At 40.1% G+C, this 6,054-nt stretch overlaps 1 non-coding gene across 1 annotated transcript; it reads left to right on the top strand.

The window, feature by feature from the left end:
• Positions 1–590: 590 nt before the first annotated feature.
• LOC145569526 (small nucleolar RNA R71) lies at positions 591–696 on the top strand. Its single transcript, XR_014096123.1, has one exon. It is a non-coding gene; the product is annotated as a small nucleolar RNA R71 (small nucleolar RNA).
• The last annotated feature ends 5,358 nt before the right edge of the window (positions 697–6,054 follow it).

Below are 6,054 nucleotides of genomic sequence, written 5' to 3'. Positions count from 1 at the left end.
AGTTGTCAAAATTGCCATGGTTGTTGTAATTCCTATTCCATTGACCTCTTTGATTCTCAAACCTAGAATCATGATTATTTGACACATAGTTCACATGCTCATTCACATTTCCATCTTGATCATCACAAACAACCATACATGCATGAGGGCAACTAGAAACATCATTATCATACGACCCACAATCATCACAAAACAAGCATCCACTAGGCATGTTATTAGAAGAGGGAGGGGGTTGAGAATTAGAAGACATACCTCTCCCCTTAGATTGGGAGGGAAGACTTGAAACTTGGTAGGTAGCACTTTCCAACTTCGCCTTGATAGCAGACATCTCCTTCCCCAAGTTTGTCCATCTTGATAGATTGTTGATTGCATTTAGATGATCAACCGAGTACACTGAAGAGCTACTCTTGCTAGTTGACTCTCTTTCTCCATCTTGCCAATCTCTATAATACCTCACTACGTCTTCAATTATGTCTACCACTTCTTCTTTCGTTTTGTTCATGATAGGACCTTCGGCTCCTCCAACTAAACATGATTTTCCTTGAGGACTAAGGCCTTCATAGAAGATTTGAATAATTTGGTAAGTAAGAATTCTGTGGTGAGGGCACTCTCTTTGATACTCTTTGTATCTCTCCCATGCTTCATAGAGACTCTCACTAGGCTTTTGCTTGAAACCTTGAATCAAAGCTCTAGGCTCTGCCGTTTTCTTTTGTGGATAAAAACGGGATAGGAACTCCTTGGTCACTTCATCCCATGTCCTTAGAGAATTCGGCTTGACTTCCGTATCATATGAGCGAAAAGGGAAAAAGCTTGAGGCGGATGAATTCTTGGGAAATTCCATTCACCTTGATAGTATTGCAATACTTTTCAAACTCCTTGAGATGATTTAGCGGGCTTTCATGCTTGGCCCCACTAAATTGTCGCCTCTCTATCAAAGTGATCATTGCCTGTCTTATTTCAAAGTCATTTGCCGGTGTTATAGGTGGAGCAATCCCACTCTCAAATCTATATGCACTGGGAATCCCAATTCTTTCAATGCCACCCTTGAATTTTCTCCTATTCTTGCTTGTTCCTCTTGTTGTGGTTCTTCTTCACTTGAAATACTAGGGCTCAAAGATCGTCTAGCACCTATTAACCTTGCAATAGTTCTCTCAATTTCCAGATCAAATGGCACTAGTGAACGACCACGTGCTCTATGCATAAAATCTCAAAAGAAATGGTTAGCAGCACGGCTACAAATGTAGCCTAAAAGAAAATCTTTTTGTATTTTCAATTAAAGATGAAATAGACTCAACAACTATAACAAAGCACCAGTATCAATCCCCGGCAACGGCGCCATTTTTGACGTAGGGAAAAGTAGGTTGTTTTCTACCCTTTCCTAGAGCCAAAGAAAATTTATAAACACTCGACCAACCTAATACGAGTATATGGTAAGTCAAGGGTCGAACCCAAGGGAATGATTAGGTGCAAGCTATAGCCTAGGTAAAGCTATTTCGAAGATTGAGGGAAGATACAGTTGGTAACTAGGTATCGGAAAAACTAGATTAATCGTGAAATTCAATATACTAAACACTAGGGATATTGGTTCCACGTGTAAGCTCAATGATTATGCTAATTGAAGGATCACTCAATCAATTCAAACGTTGCAAAGGACAAACAATAGTTGCAATCAAAGGAATTCAAGGGCTATCTCCTATAAGCCAGGCTAGGGTTCAGTATGAATGGCTAACTAGAAAAATCACAATCAAATTCAATCAATTAAAGCAATTCTTAAATCAAGGGTTCATGTCATTGAAATTTGCAATGCAATCTAGATTAATCTTATAGGTTGATCACTCCTAGTCTAATTAATCACATACACAACCATGTCAACCAATTTAATTGCAACAATTCAATCAATTAAGGATCATCAACTAGCAAAAACCATCAATCTAGCATGCTTCCCCTTCTCCCTAGCAACTAATCTACTCACTAATCATGGTGAAATTGAAAAACAAAACAAATTGAATCACAAAAATATTCATTTCAAGCTCAATCAAGTAGAAAATCAATCACTCAACAATTCTAAAGCAAAGAATGAAATTCAAATCAAACATTCAAAGATGAAAAGAAATTGCGATAAAAGTAAATTCAAAGGAAAGAAATCTCACAAACTTTCATGTATGCGAAGAAGAAATCTAATATCAAATCGAAATCCAAGATCAAACTCAATTAAAATCAAGTATCTTAAGCTTATCTCTCTACTTTCTCTCTCTACTAAATCTGGAAAAATATATGTCAAGTACAAACTTTTGTCGTCCCCCAAAAAGGAAAAGATTAAGGGTATGAATAGAAGAAACGAGTGAAGCGGGCGAGGCGCCTGGTGCGCGCGCACCACCGGGCCGCGCGCACCACCGGGCCGCGCGCGCGCACAGGTGGGTCTGCTTGCACGCACCCCCTGTGCCACGCGCACGCACTTCTGCTCGGTGCTCGTGGCCTTGCCTCCTGCGCAGGCTCGATATATCTCCGCGCTCCCGAGCATCCTTATCATTGGTGCACTCGAGGCGATTCTTGTGAGAAGGGCAGCTCCTTTATCTTCCAAGCATTAGAATGCCTCGAGCCAAAGCATAACTTTCAAGGCCCTCGAGTTCGCGGAGCTAACTTTAATTGCGTTTTCGGAATCCCGAACTTTGCTCCATTAACTTTCTTGAATGCGCTTGAGCTTCCGCCTTGGTGATCATACCTCGGGAAACTCAACATACCTACAAAACAAATCAAGGAAACAAAGAATCGAGAGAAATAGTCGAGAAATGAACAAAATGACAAGAAAACCAATAAAAGCATGCATTTCTCTAAACTTACACACAAACACGCAAAGCAAGAATTATTATGTAAAAACACGGCAAAAAGGACTAAAAATGAGAATAAAACTATAAAGAAAACCTAGCATAAGAGTGCCATAAATGACATTCATCAAGAGGCTAGAAGTATGGGCTGGGGTCTATAGTGCAAGACCTAGACCCGGGATGCCACTTCAAGCCCATGTGCTCAAGATGACAAGGTTATTCAACCACCTGGAGTTGGTTGATAGATCGGCGGAGGATGAGTAAGCGGCTCATATGCTTTTAAGCTCACTCCACTCGGGGTATGTTGCAATTAAGATGCGACTTACAAACAATCGGGACAAACTTTCCTACAAGGAAGTTATCAAAGAGCTCTAGAAAACCTATTCTTGCAAGGCGGCTAAGTTTGCTCTGAGGCCTAAGGGGAAGGAGTTCAAGAACAAGGCAAAGATGCGCTGCTTCTATTATAGTAAATAAGGTCACTACAAGAGAGAATGTAGCGAGTATTTGGAAGATGAGGCAAGAGGAAAAGGAGCCTCAATCTCAGGTATCATCTTTACACTTGAATATAAGAAATTTATAAGGTATTAGGTATCGGAAAATTGACTCACTATGTGCTCCTATTTCAGGAACAAAGTGAGCACACAAGTGGAAGATGATGAAAATCTATCAAAAGAAAACTTGTAATCTCATATTTTTATCTAGTGTTAAAACTTGTTTAGTTTTATCTACCATACTTTGATCTCTTGGCGTTGGACGTCATGTTGACTTTGATCACAAGACTTTTGTTTTATGTCTTGTTTATATTTATGTAATGACACATTTGTGTGTTTAGACAAAATTGTTTATAATGATACCAAAAGAGCTAAGACCATGGTGTCAAATCAAATGTACTTATGGCATTGTTGTCTTGGCTACATTAACATCAAACGCATCAAGAAACTTCTACGGGAAGGTGTTCTTGAGTCTTTCGATTTAGAATTGTTTGAGAATTACGAAGGACGCTTATTAGGCAAGATGATTAAACCTCCATTCTCTAAGTTGGGAGAAAGGGCAGGAGACTTATTGGGTCTAATACACACCGATGTATGTGGAACAATGAGCTCCGCCACAAGAAACGGACATCGATATTTAATCACCGTCACAGACGACTATAGTAGATATGGCTATGTCTACCTCATGTCGCATAAATCTGAATCGTTTGAAAAGTTCAAAGAATTTTAGAGTGAAATTGAAAATCAGCTTGGCAAGAAAATCAAAGCCCTTCGATCGGATTGAGGTGGTGAATACTTGAGCCAAGAATTCAGTGACCATTAGAAAGAAAAGGGTATACTTTCAGAATTGACACCTCCAGGAACTCCACAATGGAACGGAGTATCCTTTAGGAGAAATCGAACCTTGTTAGACATGGTACGATAAACAATGGCTCTTCCTATCTCTTTCTGGGGACACGCACTTCTAACTGCGGCACTAACACTTAACCGTGCTCCATCAAAAGCTGTAGAAAAGACTCCATACGAGTTATGGACGAAGAAACCTCCTAGGTTGTCTTTTCTAAAGATATAGGGATGCGAAGCATATGTCAAGAAGTCGATTTCTGACAAACTTCATCCCAAATCTGACAAGGTTTACTTTGTGGGATACCCAAAAGAAACCAAAGGGTATTACTTCTACAACAAATCGGAGAACAAAGTGTTTGTTGCTCACGACGGTGTCCTTTTGGAGAAGGAGTACCTTTCAAAATGACAAGTAGGAGGAAAATTGAACTCGACGAAGTTCGTGAAGATGAGCAACAAACACAAAATGACAGTAAAAGTGCTTAAACAGCATCTGTTGACGCAGGTCAAAATGATCAAAATGTGCAAAGTCAAACCGATAATGCAAATGCTTAGTCCATTACCCTACGTAGGTCTTAGAGATCGAGATCTCAACCTGATAGATATCTTGGTTTAGTATTAACCGAGAATCAGGACATCCTGATCATGGATGGAGATGAACCGGCAACCTACAAGCAAGCGATGACAAGCACCGACTCTGCTAAATGGCAAGAGGCCATGAGATCTGAAATAGATTTCATGTTTGAAAATCAAGTCTAGGACTTGGTTAACTTACCCAAAGGTTACGCACCTATCGGATGTAAGTGGATTTTCAAGTTGAAAATCGACAAAGATGGAAATGTATTCATTTACAAAGCTAGATTGGTAGCAAAAGGTTACAGGCAAGTTCATGGTATTGACTACGATGAAACCTTTACTGCAGTCGCAATGCTTAAATCCGTTCGGATCCTCCTAGTGATTGCTGCATATTACAATTATGAAATATGGCATATGGACGTAAAAACTGCCTTCCACAATGGTATTTTGGAAGAAACTTTGTATATGACGCAGCCTGAAGGTTTTGTCGACCAAAACAATGCTGGGAAAGTTTGTAAGCTTATGAAGTTCATTTATGGGCTAAAGCAAGCAAGTAGGAGTTGGAATCTGCGATTCGATGAAGCCATCAGTAAGTTTGGTTTTATTAAGAAAACAGATGAATCTTGTGTTTACGAGAAGGTTAGTGGGAGTGACATCGCCTTCCAGTCTTATATGTCGATGACATATTGCTCATTAGAAACAACATTCCGTTGTTAGAGTCTGTAAAGGCCTGGCTTGGAAAGTGTTTCTCAATGAAAGACTTGGGAGAGGCTCAATACATACTAGGCATCAAGATCTATAGGGATAGATAAAAAAGGATGATTGGATTGAATCAAAGTACATATATTGATAAGGTACTGGCTCAATTTGGCATGGAGGAGGCCAAGAGAGGTCACTTGCCTATGTCACATGGCATAACCCTAAGCAAGAAGCAGTGTCCACAAACACCTGATGAGCGGGTAAGGGTGAATCAGATTCCATATACTTCGCTTATTGGATCGATCATGTATCCCATGATATGTACTAGGGCAGATGTATCGTATGCCTTGAGTGCTACGAGCCGTTACCAATCAGACCCAAGAGAGGCCCATTGGACTACGGCCAAGGATATCCTAAAGTACCTGAAAAGGAACTAGGATAAATTCCTGGTGTATGGTGGTTTAGAGGAATTAGTTGTTGAAGGTTATACCGACGTGATCTTCTAGACAGACAGAGACGATTTCAAATCGCAATCTGGATATGTGTTCTGTCTAAATGGAGGAGCGTTTAGTTGGAAGAGTGCCAAGTAAAGCACAACAGCAGATTCTACAACTAAAGCC

This window comes from Chenopodium album, chromosome 11 (assembly GCF_948465745.1).
Source record: "Chenopodium album chromosome 11, dcCheAlbu1.1, whole genome shotgun sequence".
Taxonomy (NCBI): Eukaryota; Viridiplantae; Streptophyta; class Magnoliopsida; order Caryophyllales; family Amaranthaceae; genus Chenopodium; species Chenopodium album.
Note: the sequence above shows the minus strand (reverse complement) of the source record. Positions and strands in the feature narration are given on the sequence as shown.